This window comes from Tiliqua scincoides, chromosome 2 (genome assembly GCF_035046505.1).
Source record: "Tiliqua scincoides isolate rTilSci1 chromosome 2, rTilSci1.hap2, whole genome shotgun sequence".
NCBI classification, from domain to species: Eukaryota; Metazoa; Chordata; class Lepidosauria; order Squamata; family Scincidae; genus Tiliqua; species Tiliqua scincoides.
In genome coordinates this window covers 43,482,347-43,501,519 of record NC_089822.1, presented here as the reverse complement: position 1 = coordinate 43,501,519, position 19,173 = coordinate 43,482,347, and the positions used below count along the sequence as shown (strand labels likewise).

The following is a 19,173-nucleotide window of genomic DNA, read 5'->3' as shown; positions in this document are numbered from 1 at the left end:
GTAGCATTGCACCCTTAGATTCATAAGAGCATCAGAAGAGCCTTGCTGCATCAGGCTTAGGGCCCATCTAGTCCAGCTTCCTCTATCTCACTGGGATCCACCAGATGCCTCTGTGAGCATTCAAGACAACATGATACCTGTATCTTGTTGCCAATTCCTTGCATCTGGCACTCAGAGATAGGCAACTTCTAAAACCCAGAGGATGCATACAGTCATTATGAGTTGTTACCTGTGATGCACTTTTCCTTCATAAATCTGTCCAATCCCCATCTTGGTCAGATGTCATCACTACGTCCTGGAGTTCCACAGGATTAATTATGTTCCACAGGATGTTCCACAGGAGTTCCTCTTCCACAGGAAGTTCCACAGGAGTTCCACAGATTAATTATGTGCTGGGTAAGGAAATATTTAATTGAGTAATAGTCATACTAAACATTTTAATACAACTTTCTATCCAAATGGCAATGACAGCCACAAAGTGCTCAGATTTGTCCATCTTTTATAATCCACAGTGGCATTAGCTTCTTGTGGCATTTGACTTTTTTTTTTTTAGTCAATTTTCAGCACTCCTGAAGTAAAAAGGGGGGATAACCCAAGCCCTGGGCTATGTTCACAGTTAGGAGAAATCGGTTAAGACCAAAACCTGTGGTAATATCATTTGACACAAATCTATTGAAGTCCATAGTGTTGCATTAATGGGCACCAGGAGGGTCTGAGCTTCGATCTGAGTTGAGATAATACTGTTCTTTAGAAAAACAGCCCTGTAGATATGTCGATATAAAATTATAGCCGTTAACATAAATGTTACAAATTGCACAAGATAGTGCCTTTGCGGATTTTTCATGTTGCAATGTATGACTCACACAACCATTTGGCAGGGGGAGGGGGGATATATTCACTTTGCTGTATCCAAAGGCAGCCATGAGACAAATTCACCGGGACTTAACTTCAGTCCTGATAATTTCAATGGGACTTTGCAATGGCTCACTTTCTTCAGCTGCAGCCCAGAGTACACTTTTTAAAAAAAATCTGTCTAGAGTGGACAGGTGTGTTTATTCACTGATTTATTAAAATCAGTTCCACTGCTGAGAGCAGTTTATAGCATCCAGTGAAACAATGAAGATAATCAATACACAATTTTGTTCAGCTTTGGCTGGTATGCCAGCTGCATTTGGAGAAGGCAGGCAGACCTGGCCACAGTGATCCTTGCCTTAGGCTGCAGTCCTATACACACTTACCTGGAAGTGAGTCCCCTTGATCTCAGTGGAACTTAATTCTGAGTAGATGTATATAGGAATGTGCTGTTAGTTACTCCACAATTGATACAGCATTCTTGGGGGGGGGGGGTAGCACTTAAATATTCTTCCCCACCTCCCCCATACCTCCTCCCCACACCCCCGGTCACTTCTCTGCTGTCCAGCAGTCCAGGCAACTGCCGGGTGGAGGAACGCAGACTCAGCGCCAGAGCTGGCCCAGTGCGAGCTCGTGCTGGGCTAGCTCTAGCACTGAGTCTGCTCTGCGGTAAGGACTTGCAAATGTGCCTTATGGCACGTTTGTGACAGTGCGCACTGGTTGTGAGCCAGCGCACTGTCTAGGCCCTCGGTGAGATTAGTTAGATTTATGGAGGAAAAATCCATTACAGGTTACAAGCCATGATAACTGTATGCGACCTTGGATTTTAGAGATGCGAGGAAGTAGCATACAATGATACACTGCATTATAGGTAAACAAAGATGTTGGGTGCTGATAGCATTCATATCTAGCTAATGTCAAATGGCAGCGGCATGGCTGCCAAAATGTACTTCAGGCTGCTGCTGCCACTATGGTAAGGGTTTGGGAGTGATACCTTGGCAGTGATAGAAGCAGAAAAGCTCAGAGTGTATTTGTGGCTGCGCTAGCAGCCAGCACAACCTGTTCTCACCAGGGCAGCAGGACTTCTGGATTCATTATGGTTCATGAACGCTTTGATGGGTTCTGGGCCAGGGCCCCAGTTGGCTGGCCCCTGATGTCAGTGCTGGTGTGAATCCTTAAAGTTTGACAACATGAACTACTCATCATTCTGCCCTGTTGGGTCAAAATTACTTGGGTCATATTACTGTATTAGAAAAATGGGCCTGTTATGCAGTCAGGCCCCCGTTGGCTCAATCTAATATAAAGTCAATTCTGGACACCTGAGAATATTCCAGAATGAACATAGCCCTTTTCTCCAGGGTCAGAACAGGAATCCTACTGTGTGCATTGGATTTTATAATATGCAGCAGACTTTAATAAAAACTCTTCTGGCAAACTGCGCAAACGGATGCTGCCTTGTATTGTCAAACTATTTCCTTGAATATTGTCTTATAAAATAAGGGGTGGAGGCAAAACAGTAGAGGCCTAAATAATAGCTTGCTCTTCCCTGATTACATCTGACATCTCTTGTCAGCCAAGCGCAATTTCATTTTATTTCTCAATGGAAGAGATAATTATTTTGGGGGCAGCTCACAATATCCAGCCAACGAGTAATAAAAATTCTTTCAACTTTTATTGAAAAACTCATTGTTTACATTTTTGAATTGTCAAATGCCTGGAAAACATGCTTGTCTTTAGAGATTTGCATGCTATAGCCAAGGGCTCCAAAAGTTCTATGCACTGAATTATCTGAGTCAAAGTTTTGCAGAAGATTCTTTTTCACAAATACATGAAAAGAACTATTTAGTGAGAATGAGGGTGAAGCTCCATAACAGTTTCACCCCCCCCCACACACACACACTTTGTCTGGCACTCCAAGTAAGTCAGGCTAAGTTGGGAAAATGGGAGCCCCCATTGGCTGCTGGGTCAGCAAGGTTGAGGGGTGAGCCAGGTCCACTCAGACAATACTTGTCTGGGTCGCTGAGGCTGGCTGGCAAGGTTTCAGGCTGGATGCAGCAGAGGACAATAGTTGGCCTCTGGGGTATCTACTCATCCAGGGGTATCTGCTTGTCCAGCTACATTAACCTCTAGAGGCTGGTGTTGATAAGCTCTCTTGGGTGATGACTGAGGACACTTAGAACCTGGCTGACCTGGAGAAGCAGAGGCAGGCAGAGAAGGACCGTGGGGAGACTTCCAGGGACAATCAGGCTTTGTCCCAACCTCAGGCGTGCAGCTCCTCAGCTGCCTGGGTGGGAAGTCTCAGGGCTAGAGGACGTCATCCTGGAGAGGAGGGAAACAATCCCCTAGGGGGAACCCATTCTCCAGGGGACGGGCCCGTATCTGAACACACTCAGAATACTCCTAGGCGGGAGTGGGGCCTGGGGCTTCTTGTAGTGGGGGATTTGATTATTAGAAACATAGAGAAGGGGGTTTGCAACGGATGTGAGGACCGCATGGTGACTTGCCTGCCTGGTGCAAAGGTTGCGGACATCACTTCTCATCTAGACAGACTGGTAGATAGTGCTGGGGAGGAGGTAGCGGTTGTGGTGCATGTCAGCACCAACGATGTGGGCAAGTGTAGCCGGGAGGTCCTGGAGGCCAAATTTAGGCTATTAGGTAGGAAGCTGAAAGCCAGAACAAATTGTATCCCGGCCCAGATGGCATCCACCCAAGAGTTATTAAGGAATTAAAGAATGAAGTTGCTGATCTCTTGACTAAAATATGCAACTTGTCCCTCAAAATGGCCATGGTGCCAGAGGATTGGAGGATAACAAATGTCATACCAATCTTTCAAGAGGGAAAGAGGGGGGACCTGGGAAACTATAGGCAGGTCAGCCTAACATCTATACCGGGCAAGATGGTGGAATGCCTCATCAAAGATAGAATCTCAAAACACATAGACGAACAGGCCTTGCTGAGGGAGAATCAGCATGGCTTCTGTAAGGGTAAGTCTTGCCTCATGAACCTTTTAGAATTCTTTGAAAAGGTCAACAGGCATGTGGATGCGGGAGAACCCATGGACATTATATACCTGGACTTTCAGAAGGCGTTTGACACGACTAAGATGATTACGGGGCTGGGGCACCTTCCTTATGAGGAAAGGCTGCGGTGTTTGGGCCTCTTCCGCCTAGAAAAGAGACGCCTGAGGGGGGACATGATTGAGACATACAAAATTATGCATGGGAAGGATACAGTGGATAGAAAGATGCTCTTTACACTCTCACGTAACACCAGAACCAGGGAACATCCACTAAAGTTGAGTGTTGGGAGGGTTAGGACAGACAAAAGAAAATATTTCTTTACTCAGCGTGTGGTTGGTCTGTGGAACTCCTTGCTGCAGGATGTTGTGATGGCATCTGGCCTGGATGCCTTTAAAAAGGGATTGGACAAGTTTCTGGAGGAAAAATCCATTATGGGTTACAAGCCATGATGTGTATGTGCCACCTCCTGATTTTAGAAATGGGCTATGTCAGAATGCCAGATGCAAGAGAGGGCACCAGGATGCAGGTCTCTTGTTATCTGGTGTGCTCCCTGGAGCATTTGGTGGGCCGCTGTGAGATGCAGGAAGCTGGACTAGATGGGCCTATGGCCTGATCCAGTGGGGCTGTTCTTATGTTCTTAGAACCAGGATGTGATGCCTGTGTAGCCTGGGGGAGGTAGATGGCTAGCATCGTCTCCCCTAAATTAGTAGCCCACATGTGGGAGGTGTTTTAGGGTGCAATCCTAACTTTCCAGCACCAAGATAAGGGCAATGCAGCTCCAAGATAAGGAAACAAACATTCCCTCCATGACTGCCACCCAACTGCAAGATGCAGCACATGGCCCATTAGCACAGCTGTGTCAATGTGACGAAGATGGTTAGGATTTGGGTCTTAGTCTGTTTGTGCCCTGCTGCAGACTTTCTGATTGTATTAATGAAGGTACCCTTTGTCCCAAGCCTTTGTCTGGCATGCTCATTTCAGAGGTGCAAAGGTACATAAGAACATAAGAACATAAGAACATAAGAACAGCCCCACTGGATCAGGCCATATGCCCATCTAGTCCAGCTTCCTGTATCTCACAGCGGCCCACCAAATGCCCCAGGGAGCACACCAGATAACAAGAGACCTCATCCTGGTGCCCTCCCCTACATCTGGCATTCTGACTTAACCCATTCCTAAAATCAGGAGGTTGCGCATACACATCATGGCTTGTACCCCATAATGGATTTTTCCTCCAGAAACTCGTCCAATCCCCTTTTAAAGGCGTCTAGGCTAGACGCCAGCACCACATCCTGTGGCAAGGAGTTCTTATTCCTTATCCAGGTAAAGAAGAATAAGGCTAATTAGCCAACCCAGATACTTCTTTTTATTTGCATGAATGTGGCTTTTTATGTTTCATGATAGGTGATGCAGACTTTCTTTTTCCTATGAATGTAAATTATTAGCATCTATTTGTGTGTGTGTGTGTGTGTGTGTGTGTGTGTGTGTGTGTGTGTGTGTGTGTTTTAATGGTTAAAAATATAATGTGAAAATCCTGTTTGGGGACATCCACTTTTAAAAATATTATTATGCACTGCAGTTCGTCAGCTGGATTTGGGGGATCATATTTACAGTCTTCCTTAACCTATAATCCCCCTTTCCCCCACTCCCCACTCAATCTGCCAAAATGCTACTGAATATATTTTATAATGCTACTGAAATATGTCCAGGTGCAGATTTTACTAAGTTTGCAAAGGCTGAACATTTGATAAGTAGGATGGTGCTATCAGGTGCACCTCGTTCTCCTTGCAGTCTGGACATGCGCCACAGCACTAAGCAAGGAGAAAGCTCACGTTACTCTCACAGAATGGCTCCGTGTTTCCTTGCCAGAGAGATCTGCAACATTTATGTGCCATGTTCAGACAGCAAGGAAGCATGTTTAGCAGCATCATTCTAGTTTTAAACTGCCCATGCTTTAGCTACTCAGCAAAATCTTGACCTGAGTGGCCTGCTCGAGAGGGCTTTCGGGATCAACTAGTCTGTAAAGTGGCTGAAGGCTTACATCCATTAGGGGTCCACCTGGCCTGGCCAACTCTTGAAACTAAGCACAGTTGCAGCATAAGTTGTAGCACCATCAGGGATGAGGGTGTTATGGGGGGCACTGGAGGCTTTTGCAATAGAGCCCTAGCAACCTGGAACAGGCACTGATACTACTGCAAAGGCGAGTGGGTGCCTCTCACCTTTGAGTGAGTGGGTAAGTGAATGCAAAAGTGAGTGGGCACCGCTACCACTGCAAAGGTGTGCAAGATGCGAGAATAGTTATTTATTTAGATTTATACCTCTCTTTCCTACCCTTCCAGGAAGCCAAGGCAGCTTACAGCCTGATCCTAGCCAGACCTATTGCCACCAGAACAAGTGTTCCATTGGTGTCAGGCACTTTCCAGCTATCACAGAGGATGGAAAGGATTCAGACAATGAGTGGAACAGAATGAGGGTGGGTGGAATGGGATGGTGACTGGGGTGGAGAGGAGAACAGATTGGGACTAGGAAGGTGGAAGTTTCAGTGTCAGCCATGCAAAACAAAACCTAACACCCTTCCCAGCCACGATCTCCCAACCAGCGTTCATGCTGACTTGCACCAGCAAAATCACAGGCACAGGTCTGGGTAGACCTGGCAGGCCAATACAGGCTTACCCTGGACAAGCGAACATATATTTCCTTACCCTGAGGAGACCTACAGAGGCTGAAATTCCCCTGCATTATCCATTGGGCACTACGTTGGCACCACTGTATTACCACAAGGGGAGTTCCATTGGATTGGGTTGTCCCATAATAAAAGACAAGCTAAAACAACAACCATTAATGAAAATGCAATCAATATAATAAAAGGAGCCAGAATATACTCTCATTAAGGATGAACTGTATAAACAGGCCATCAGATACCAAAAGCCATTAAAAATCAAAGGAAACCATATATAGAACAAGCACACATGTAGATGTGCAAAATCCAGATATGGACAGCAGATGCCTTGACAGAGTTAGGCTGAATGAAAGGAGGACACAAAGAAGCAGCAGGAACAGAATGGCAATGAGCTGAAAGGCACATCAAATGATTTTCTCCACAGCTACAGTGGTAGGAACATCTTGAAAAATTATATTTGAGGTTCTCAGGATTGTAGTAAAACACCCTGGTAGTGACCCACAAAATAGTGAGTATTCACACAGCTCCCATTCTGGAAACATTATTGTAGTTTTCAGTAGTTTTGTATTGCTGGTAGTTAACACCAGAACCAGGAGACATCCACTAAAATTGAGTGCTAGGGGAGTTAGAACAGAAAAAAGAAGATACTTCTTTACCCAGCATGTGATTAATCTGTAGAACTCCTTGTCGCAGGATTTGATAATGGCATCTGGCCTAGATGCTTTTAAAAGGGGATTGAACAGATTTCTAAAAGAAAAGTCCATCACAGGTTACAAGTCATGATGGGTACATGCAACCTCCTGGTTTTAGGTTACCTCAGAATGCCAGATGTGAGAGAGTGGCACCAGGATGCAGGTACCTTGTTGTCTTGTGTGCTCCCTGAGGCATCTGGTGGACCTCTGTATAACACAGGAAGCTGGACCAGATGGACCAGCTTTGGTTCTCCTTATGTTCTTAGTCCCATTTCAGATTTTTACATCTCTGACAATAACATAAAAAGATGACCATACAGAGTCCATCCGTACATTATATGGTTGGTTGGCAACCTTCAGTCTCGAAAGACTATGGTATAAGCCTACAGCACCTGGTATTCCCAGGCGGTCTCCCATCCAAGTACTAACCAGGCCTGACCCTGCTTAGCTTCCAAGATCAGACGAGATCAGGCATGTGCAGGGTGACAGTTGCTAGAGTACATTATATGAATAACATGAAAAATGTACCTTGTTCTAAATTCAGCCTTTCATCACACAGTAAATCCTCAGCAGTTCAGTCTCTCCTCATAAGAAAATTATGATGTTCATAAAAAGGGGTTTTGAGGATAGAAAAAGAAATTGGATTAGGTTTGAATAACATAAGACGAGTCGAGTTGCTATGCTTCACATAATCTCTGTATCATTTGCAGCAGCTTTGAGCAATTTTGAGTTATTCTGTGTGATAAGACAGTAAAGCTAATGTAGTCTCATAAAAGCCCCCATGTATAATGAGTGATCAAAAAGCCTGAAGTATTGCTACTGCAGTCTAAAGGCTTCATTTTACCTCTCATTTATATTTATTAATGAGCTGTGAAAATTCTCCTTGGTTGACATTAACACGGGAAAAAAAAATCCGCAAAATGCTGCTCGTTCTTTTGTTTCTGTGCAATTTAAGGCAAAAGGCTCAGATTCCGGCTGCAATTAATTTGGGGAGCTAAATGAAAATACGATGTATACAAGATGAAGTGGTGAGCAATTCAACAGAGATTTCCTCTTAATGACTACTTAGAAACCTCTGTTGCTGTTGACAGCATTACCTTCACCACAACATCACTTATCCCTCAGGAGAGAGCTTTCCATTCGAGTATGGATTCCGAGGAACGGTTTATTCCCGAGGTGTATTAGCATCCGCAATCACCATGCACTCGTAATCCAGTGATCCTGGGTTGCCTAAAGCAAGCTGGTGTGTGATAGAATCCACAGCCAAATCTTGCTGGAAAAAGTTGCGGGGGGGGGGGGGATCACTTGTCCAACAAACATTGTCTGTGGATAGAACCTCTCCCAAAAAAAACCCAGTCTAAACTGATTGCAACTTACAGATCATTGGGGGTGGGATCTACAAACCCATAGCAGTGTTAGCGTAGTGAGCTGCAGTGGATAAGAGATTGGGTTGTGACTCAGGAGTATCCTGTTCTAATTATGCCTATGCCATGAATGCAATAGGTAGGTCTTTCTCAGTCCCAGCTGCAACATGGAGATAATGATGACACTCACTGCCCAGTTCCATCAAAGGATTTACGGTAGTGGGACATTGTCCTGATATCGTAAACTGGCTGTCGTTGATGTACAGAGCATGCCACCAGCTGCCTTTTCCAGTCTGCCTCCACAAAGCAGCAGCAACATAGGAAGCCAGCCATGGCCTGCACCCAACCAGGTTAGCCCACTGGGGGGGGGGGGTAGGTCGTGGGCAGAGAGGGAAAGTAATGGGGCATTTGGAGGAGGAACTGGGGTTGTGTTGGGGAGGGAGGGGTGCATCCAATAGCAGTCGTGCCTGCTGAATCTTATCTCCTCCATAGGCAGGCTCTATCATTGCACCTAGATAGCCTACATGGGTACAGTCAGTCTGTATGTGCATGGGCTCTTTCAGACAGTCTGCTGAAAGCACAGGGGCATAGAGCCAAATGGCATAAGCGGATGCAAACCAGTTCTCTCTGCTTATGCACGTTCAGTGCAATATCTGAACAGTGCTCTTGCAATGAGCGTAGTTGCTAACCACTGTACACAGTCAGTGCTGCTGCAACATTTTATTCCTGCTTCAGAGATATGTCCTTCACTGGATTCTTCTCCAGCAGGTCCTCTAATTTTCAGGAATAACTTTACAGGTACTGTGGAAGCTGTATATGGAGGACTGGAGCTCAAAAGTCCTGGTGCAAGCACAAAAGCTCCCTACATGATGAGTCTGTGAACTCCACCTTATGTCCTTTTTTAATTATTTACTGCTGATGGAGACAAATTAATGTCTTGCTACTTATTATTTACAGCTTCTTAGTTCAGGTCATATTAGCCTTTGTTATAATAAAACAGTTGCCTAATTTATCTTCTTTCACTTTAAGAGAAAAATCATGCACTGAATGCAGAGAACAAGTCATATCTAAGCAACTCCAAACTGAGGAAGGCATTCATCACACAATTTCTGTTATGGTGGATGACCTTATTTCAATTAAAACAGAAAATAGTGTAGAGGCATTTGCAGAATTGAATAAATGTGGTGTCTGCTGTTAAATGACAGCAACCCTTTTTGTTTCAAAATCTCAGTGATGTCTCCACCTCCTTGGGCACCCCCATCCATGGGGAGATGGAAGTCTAGGGAATCATGCAGGGTCATGATTCTCACCCCGTTTACTCCACCTCTACACCAACTGAATAGTCAGACTAGAAATAAGCTTACACTCCTTTATTCCACAACAGCCCTTAACATTCATGGGCATACATGTTCCCTCACAGTCCATCTTGACATGTAACAGGATTGCCTCCTCTGCTTCTCCATAGGTTTCGTTGTGAGTCCCTGTAGGACTGGACCTGCCAAAGAACAGACCTCTCATCTGCCCTTCAGATAAGTTGCCCCTGGGTCAGCTATGGGGAAGTCCTGGGGAGCCCTGGCCCAGATCCTTTGGGGAGGTCTGGTCTAGAGCTTGTAGGGCCCGGCCAGACTCAAAGTGCAGTTGCTGCCACTGGGTTCGGCCCCAGTGCCAGCAGGATCAGAGCTCCTGCTTTGGCTTCCTTGATCTCCACACTTCCCTTGCTTCCTGTCTGAGTTCTGCCTGGCTACCATGTGGAGGTGATATGGTGATTATTCCTACACTACAGGCACAATGTGTATAGAGGTGGGTCCTTTTTATCCACAGATCTGTAATCTGTGGATTTGCCGTATCGCAGATGCTGGATCCCAGATTGCACCCCCTGCAGACTTCTCAGATGCATTTGGAATCTTGTTCTGGCTGCTTCTGGGAGATTTTCTGAGCCTCAGAGAGGCCGCACACCACATTAGAAGTCACGTTAGAAAAGCTCCAGGAGGCACGTGGCCTCTCTGAGTCTCAGAGGGGCTCCTGATGTGACCAGAACAAGGCTCCAGTTGTGTTCAGAGCCCAGGTGGACCAAAAATCGTAGATTTGATCCACAGAGGGTCTGGGAACAGAACCCCATGGATACAAAGGAACCACCTGTACTATTGCTTGACCACCTTTTTATTTTTTTGATTTAGATGCATGATGTGTGACATGTGTATGAGTTCTAGGAGAGCAGGACGCAGGCCAGCAACGTGGCTTTAGAATTTGACTGCAGGTAAGAGGCCTCAGATTCTACAGACGATGAGGAAAGCCATTCTTATGATTTGTCAGAGCAATCACCTCTCCCACCCACTCCCCACAATTCTATCAGTCTGGCTTGGTAGAAGCTTTGCCAGGCTTTCATTTCTTGGAAGATACTACGAGTGGGCACATATTGTATGCACAGTACATTTGAACCTGTAAAGGCCACATCCTGGAAACTTCCTGACTTGAAATAAACAAAAACATTAGCAATAGAATAGAAAGGTCCCCAGTCCTAGCTTCCCTGGACAATTCCAGGGCTAAACTCAAACAAGGAATTCATGTAAATGAAACAGATGTTCTTCAGAGTTTGCTGTCACCTTTGCACCTTGGCATGGTGCAAAACAATGGAAGCACCTATTTAGAGTCAGGAATGAGTAATCAAGGGCCATCAAGTCATAAAAGAAGGTTCCTTGATGACCTCACCCCACCAAAGATCCTGTAGTTTCTATGGGAGAAAAAAAGGTAAAAGGTTTGGACCCTAGGTATCTTTCATTTGTTCCCCATCTGCTTGATTTGCTATCATAAGAACACTAGAAGAGCCCTGCTGGATCAGGTCAAAGACCCAACTAGCCCAGCTTCCTGTAGCTCACAGTGGCTCACCAGATGCCTCAGAAATTGAAGGTAACACAACAGCAAGACAAGATACCTGTATCCTGTTGCCACCCGCATTGTATCTGGCATTCAAAAAAAGCCTACTTCTATAACTGGGAGGTTGCATGTACCAATCATGGCTTGTAACCTGTGATGGACAGGTTCCAACATTTCCTCCAAAATCTGTCCAATTCCTTTTTAAAGGCATCAAGGCCATTAGCCATCACCACACCATGTGGCAAGGAGTTCCACAGGCCAATAACACACTGGATAAAGAAATACTTTCATTTCCTTTCATTTTGATCAGTCATTAACCTGCCAGTATTGCATGAAACCCTAGATTCCAGCCACTACCTAAGAACCATTGTGCCAAGGCAGCACCCAGGCTTGGCAACTGACTGCTCTCTGGCCTTTCCAGCCTTGTGTCTTCTTTCCCACTTTCCTCCCTCAAGTGCAACCGAAAGCTGCTGTGCCAATGTGGGCTGGGTAGCTATTTCAGTTTGTGACCATGTGAAAAGGCCTATAGTCTCCAAACTTCAAGTTATTTCCATTCCTATGAGGAAGGAAAATAAAAATAAAACTCTAAACTCTGTCAGCTAGAGTTTCATTAGAGTTTCACTAATGTAAACGAAATGTAGAAATTGATGTCATTTGGTGGCATTTTTCTATTCCTCCTAAATATCCTGCACCAGAAGGTATGTTTAAGCAAAATGGAAGTCTTTCAAATTGTAATGGGAAACAGAAGAGTTGCTATAACTTCTACCTATTTTCCCTGGAATCCATTTGAGCTTAAATTATCGAACATTTCCTGTGTATTAGCAATTGAAAGAATGAGTTGCTATGGTAGGAATGAGTGTAAAAAGAAAAAGCAAGAAACCAGGGAGGTGAAAAGTATCTCACAGAAATGGAGAAAAATGACTTTGTCTGCTCTTAGAGCCAAAAAAAACATAGTTTTGATTACTCCTTATGATAGCTAATCTGAATGCAAGAAAAGAAGGGAGGAAAAATAGTCAGTGACCTAAGGCCAAATAAGATATTCAGATCCCAACAAATACATATTTTCTCATTTTTAACTTGAAACACTGCATAATACATTTTAAATACTATGACATGATAATTAATATCATACGCAACCACTCCTATAATTGCTCCCTCCTGTGCATGAGGGTGATGTGATGCTATGACAATATCTCTAGAGATATATCTCCAGTGCGGTACAAAGGATCTCTGATGTAATGCACATTTGTTTTAGAAATTCCTGCGTTGGGATTGTTGAGGTCATAAACCAAGGCTTCTGTTGCATCCTGGGGGGGGGGGGGATTTTTGACTGCTGAAGCTCTCCTTGGTGTAAGGTGGCACTTGTCCCCTTGCCCCTGAATAAGCCCCAGCAGCAGCTGTGGGGCAGCTAGGACCTGCACCAGCTCAATTGCTGGCACAAGTCTGTGAAGGTGGATCAGGTCCAAGAAAGGGGTTGGAATTCGGCCTGCACTGCTGCCACCAATCCAGCCCCCATCCCAAACCCAATCTGCCCTCCTTCATGCCCCTATCACCATCCCATTCTGCTGTTTCCCCCCCCCACTCATTACACCCTACCCCCATCCCATTAAACTCTCATCCAACCCCCTCTTCATCTCCCTACAACCCCCTGCATGTCCTTACCTGCTCAGGTGGGTGTTTGTCGACCCACTGGCATGCAGGAGCCCTCTGCAGCCTTCTCATCAGTGGGCTTGCCTAGATTTCAATTTTAGCTGTCTTAAATGCAAGGGCATGCACCTTTAAAAAGGTACAACTATTCTAGATTAGGGCCAAATGGTGCCTGACAATGGTGAATGGAATGAACTATATTACAATTCCTCTGTAACATCAAACACATGCCTCCACTCTAAATTCTTACTAGCAGCAATTGGGTGAGAAAATTGCTTCTTATGCAATGCTAGCAATAAAAGTACCACCCATTAGTGTTTCACTGCCATTTGGAAACAAAACAAACAAGGCTTTCACAGCATGCTGCTTGCTAACAAGAAGGTATATGGTTCTCTTCTGTCTCACCACACTTGTATTATGTCAAGACTGTAACACTCTGGACATTACATTTCTCCATTATCCTATCAATACTGACTCACTTTAACAGCAAGAAATTGTCTTTCCCAAGTCTCTCATGGGCCTTCTAGCAATACCACAAATATAGGAAACATACCAAATTAAATATTCTGTATATTATCATTATCCCAGGATAGTGAGAGCCAGGATGGTGCAGTGGTTTGGGAGTTGAACTAAAGACTTGGAAGATTAAGATTCAAATTCCTGCTCCACCAAGAAGCTTCTTAGGTGACCTTGGGCCAGTCACTATTGCTCAGCCTCACCTACCTGAGGACAAGGGGGGGAACTATGTACACCACCCTGATCTCCTTGGCAGAAGGGTGGTATAAAAATGTTTAAGTGTAGCTAGGCATAGCGACTAGATTTCAGTAGCAAGGCCCAGGATTGAAATGAACTGATCTTTGCATGCATGGCTATTTAAAAATCTGTGCACAGGAAGCAAAGTACATTTATTCAGGAAAGTCAAAGGTCTTAAAAACCATTTCTCTAGTAAAATCATACATCACTTGACTATCGCTCAAAGGTAGGTATATCAGAAATCTACCTTCTATTCTAAAATGCATCTCAGAACACAGCTCTGAGTATGGAGGTACAACAAACTACTGTTTCCAGGTGCGTACTAAAAACAACCAAGTCATTATGCCTTACCCATGACAAATTACTTCACTGTATTTTCTTTAAAAACAAAACCAGAATAAGTGATCTGAAAACAAGATATTTTGATACTTAGAAATGCATGCATTTACATTTTGCTTGGTAGTAAAAATATTCCACAAATTTTCCTCTGCCATCCCAAAGCAATATATTTCCATGTCTCACCTTTCCTTAAAAACCTACAGTCATTTCATGTCTACTTCCAGGTCCAGCACAAGCTCTCAAAGCTCTCCAGGGCCTTGACTTTCTTCACCTATCTGCTATCTTCACCTATCTGCATCTATCACCTGCAGTGCTCTTGTCCATGATCTTTGTTTCTCCATCTCTACCACCCTTACGGCGCAATCCTAACCAACTTTCCAGCACTGCCATAGCTGTGCCAATGCACTGCATCCTGCAATGGGGAGGCAATTAAGGGGACCTCCCCAAGGTAAGGACATGTTTGTTACCTTACCTTGGGGCTGCACTGGAGGTCAGTGCTGGAAAGTTGGTTAGGAATGCAACCTTAGTCATTCATAGGCTCCTTCTCCCTAAACAGCCACCAGGTAGATGGGACTCGTCAGCCTGGGAAGGCAGCTCATCTGAGAGAAGGAAAACTCTGATCCCAAACTTCCACTGCCTTGTGGCTACATCCAGTTATGGAAAAGTCTTCAGGAGTCAACCTCCAGGCAAAATCTGGAGCCGGAGTCCCTGAGGCAGTTCATGGCTGAACACAGTCACATTCTGGCAACTCCTGCGACGCCGCTGGAACCAACCGTATTGGCTTCTTCCTTTCCATTGGACCATTTCAGCGACGTGGAGAGGGGGGATTTGCTGCATGGGTAACAGTCTATCCTCCATATCTACCTTACCCAGGCTTCACGCACTGGAGAGGACACTCCATTCCAGAACACTATTCAGAGCGCGATACCATAGTCTTCTGAGACTGAAGGATGCCAATGTATCTCCCTAAAAAATCTCCATCCTTTTTGTCTTGCTGTTCTAGGTACCCCCTACAGATGTCTTGAGACAAATCAGCTTGGAATGAAATGGGCCATATTATTAATTTACAACAATCAATCAGAACACATCTGACAGTGTCCTATGTACCCCAAACTCCCCCCCTTTAGTACACACACTTACCCTGGAGGAGACAAGTACTATTTTCGCTTCCCTCTGGGCATTGCCACCCTGGTTCTAACCCACGTTTGCCTCATGAGAACACCAGATTTTCCACACCAGTGCCTGGACAGGGGTCAAAGCAGCCATTGCTCAGTCCCTCCCTGACAACCTTTGAGATAGACTTCGTGAGAAGTTGCCAGCATGTATCCGCAATACTGGCTGAGAGGTCGCCAGCATGCATCTCCACGTCAATGAGCCTCTTAAATTTGGCTCTGGTTCTCCCTGTGGCTTATCTTAGGGTGCACATCAGGTCACTAATCCTGTGCTGCCTGTCCAGCACAATACCTTCCAGTAGCTGCAATCCTGGCTAAGGAACTGCATCTCAAGGAAAGTCTGCGGTGGACACAAAATGCTGCCAATGAGACAGAAAGCAAACATTCCTACCTGGCCCCCAGGGCCAACCCAGCTAATCTCTGACTGTCCTGTGGGTGGGTTGGTTGGGGCTCCCAGGATCAGAACTTTAGGATGGGGTAGCATGCACTGAAATGCTGCCATAGCTCTGTCCCAGCTGGCCCAAGCATCAATTAGCTGCCTATTTTCCCTGCCTTGTTTTGTGTGGGAGTGGAACCAGATAACGAGAGCCTTTTCTTTTAGTTCCTTCAAATCTGTCCTGCAAATTCACAATTTCCATGAAGCCTTTGGCACATGTCCGTAGCAGCACAATCCTATTCTTCTCCCCCCTCCCCCACTGCCCGGCTGATGCAGCAACACCAATATGGCTTTTGCGGGGCAGATGTCTCCTCTGGGTAAGCAAATATTTGTTCTCTTTCCCAGAGGTAAGCCTCCACAGCACAGAGGGTTCTACTTGGAATTGCACTAGCAAATTTGGTGATGACAGTCCATATGGATCCACAACATGGGATTGGGTCTGGAAAGGGGGCTAGATTTCGGTGGCTGCCACTGCTGCCAAACCTGACTTTCCCAGACCTGATCCACCCATTCCCCACCCTGTTGCCTACCATTCTGCCCTCTCCCTGTCCTGTCGTCGCCTTGTTCCACCCTCCCCCACCCCAGTTCCACTGCCACACCTTCTCACCTTCCTTGCCAACATACCTACCTCAGCTGGAGATCCACCAGCACACACAGGAACGTTCCAGCCTTCCCATGATCACTTCAAGAACATGCACCTCTGCATGCTGCTAGAGTGCTTTTTATGATTGCCGTAAGGCAGTTAGTGCTGGCAGAACGCTTGTCCTGCGAGAGGGGAAAGCTATGTCCTTTACCCTTCTGCAACTTACAGCACTAGCCTATGTATGTCTACTCAGAAGGAAGTCCAGTGTGTATAGTACTGCAGCCTAAGGGCGCATTCCTAACCCCTTATGTCAGTGCTTTCCAGCACTGACTTAAGGGCAATGCAGCTCTGAGGTAAGGAAACAAACATTCCCTTACTTTGAGGAGGCCTCCATGAGTGACACCCAACTGCAGGATGCAGCACATGCCCCATTGGCAATATATAAAAGTTATGGTCTAACTTCAGTTATTATTTTTGTCTTATTAGTCTTACAGTCCAGTTTCATGAGGACTATGGCACTGTTGTCAATAACACACAGTTGGGAGGAAGAATCACTTGTTTTAAAGTGCTCCCAAATCCCCTTGTATATGGAAAACCAACATCTCTGAGTGTTGGCTTTTTAAAATTCTAAGCTGTAGTATCATTTACAGTGCAAGCCTATACAGCTGGACTCAGAAGTAACTTCCATTGAGTTCAATAGGATTTACTCCCAGGAAAGTGATGCTTTAGTGTGTATTTTTAAATAAATATGCACTGCATAAAATGTATACTTGTCACTTGTGCATATTAAACGATTCCATTCTTTCTGTTCCTCACATTCTTTGAGACTAATTTCATGAAAAAAGTTGCTAATTAAATACTTCAATTATGAGCAACAAATGCACTGGTGCTCTCTGGTTATATGGTGATCTGGGAGAAGGATGTCAGTGTCACAGCCTCTGGAAGACATTTTAGCTCCAGCTTCATCCCATTTGTCACATCCCATTGCTTTCCAGGAAATGTAATAAATAAGGTGGCAGGTGAGGTGATTTCTCTGTCAGTCTTCCCGTTCTGTCTCTTCCACAATTAGCCTGCAACTTCGCTCAGGTCTGCATCTAGTGAGCTGATAAATTAAGGGCGCAATTAGCAAAGAGATGGCCAAACACCATGACAAGGGGACACCGTCAAAAATGCAACCTCTAATTATCCAGTATCAATTTTTGCAGATAAAAATGGGAATTTTCTTTTACTAGGGGGATTAGCATTCTATTTTTATTCTATTAGAAAGAATGTCAAGCACACAGCATGGAAACCCTTTTTTGAATTCAGCTGTGAGAGCAATATTTTGTTATGTTTTGTAAATATAAATTTTGAAAAGCGTTAAACACACATTTTTGATAAAACTATATGAAACTATATAAAACATATGAAAGCATAACAAAAAATTTTTTTGAAAGCCTATGTCCAGTTCACCAATATGTGCCGAGACACTAAAAATGAGCAACTATGACTCGCTCTGTCTTTGTCACTCACAAAATTGAACCACAATGACCATCCTAAAATCAGTTGAGGCAAGTAACTTTTCACCTCACCACACCTTCATGCTTATTACAACTGCACATTGCGTTGCCGTCCATTGTGAAGTTTGAAAGAAAGTATAGGAACCCGGGGAAGGCAAGAGAGTGGCAAAGAGACATAGGTTCTCTTGTTGCAACTGCAATGAAACATAAGCAGGTTACTTGCTTTATATTCCTGTTTGAATTCTTTATGCTTATCACACCACTGTGAGTTTTGTGCTCCATTCAAGTCTTGTATTAAGCTACCTTGAAATTCAATTGCAGAAGAGTCTATTCCAGACAGATTTAACAATAATGGCATTTTCAGGTGTTTAATTCTGATACTTTTGGCTAAAAGGGATGCAATTATTGCTGATACAAGTGAGATGTCATAATTTTAGTAAGATAGTTAATTATGTTATTATCACTGTTCCTGCCATATTTCTGAAATGTGTGTACTAGGAGACATATGGTGATTTGTGGTCATTGATTATTATTACACTTTCTGAATTGTTCCATTAACGTATGAATGTATTCAATTTGAAAACAGACATTTCTTTGTTTTAACATTTTACACTCTCTCTCTCTTTGTAGTGTCAAATATATTATGTTATAAGTCACACATATACTGCATATGGGGTACTCAGAAGTAATTGCTTGACCCAGGGCGCAATCCAGTGTCACCCTTGGGTCAGCGCAAGTCCCTTGGGATTCTAGCCCCTGTTCCTGAGCAGCACGGGAGCAGCTTCAAGCCGTTCCGCTCTCCTCAGACTCTCCTCAACTCTGGAGTTTGCACAAGTCCGAGGAGACCCATTGGGGCTGCAGTTACCTCCATACCTTACCTCCAGCTTTGGAGCCACTTTGGAGCCCTATCTTGCGCTGGAACAGGCAGGCCAAGAGGGCAGGCGTTCCAGCGCAAGATAGGATTGCGCTGCAAGTTAAGTAATTAGTTAATGAATTAGACCAAGTGCTCAAAATGTTCCCAATTGGTGCCTATACATCACAGACATTATTGAGGTAGAGCCCAATCCTCTCCTCCTCCCCTGCCACTGAGGTGCCAAAAAGACCACCACTGCATCCTTGGAGGGGGGGGGGGAGGATTAGAAGGCTTGGGAGAGGTAAGGGGAAATTCTTTTCCTCCCCATAAGCCTCCCAACTGCCAATGGGTCTCTTTGAACCTTTGCCAGCTCTTGCGCTCTTTAGCTGGTGCAACTCTGAGGAGACAA

The 19,173-nt window shown here is 44.8% G+C and overlaps 1 long non-coding RNA gene and 1 pseudogene across 1 annotated transcript in view; both read right to left on the bottom strand.

The window, feature by feature from the left end:
• Positions 1–19,173, bottom strand: part of LOC136641917 (uncharacterized) — an 85,535-nt gene that overhangs the window by 16,848 nt on the left and 49,514 nt on the right. Inside the window, exon 2 of the long non-coding RNA XR_010793927.1 lies at positions 230–392. This is a non-coding gene — a long non-coding RNA (uncharacterized lncRNA). The remainder of the gene's footprint in view (positions 1–229; positions 393–19,173) is intronic.
• On the bottom strand, positions 7,625–7,744 carry LOC136642616 (5S ribosomal RNA; annotated as a pseudogene).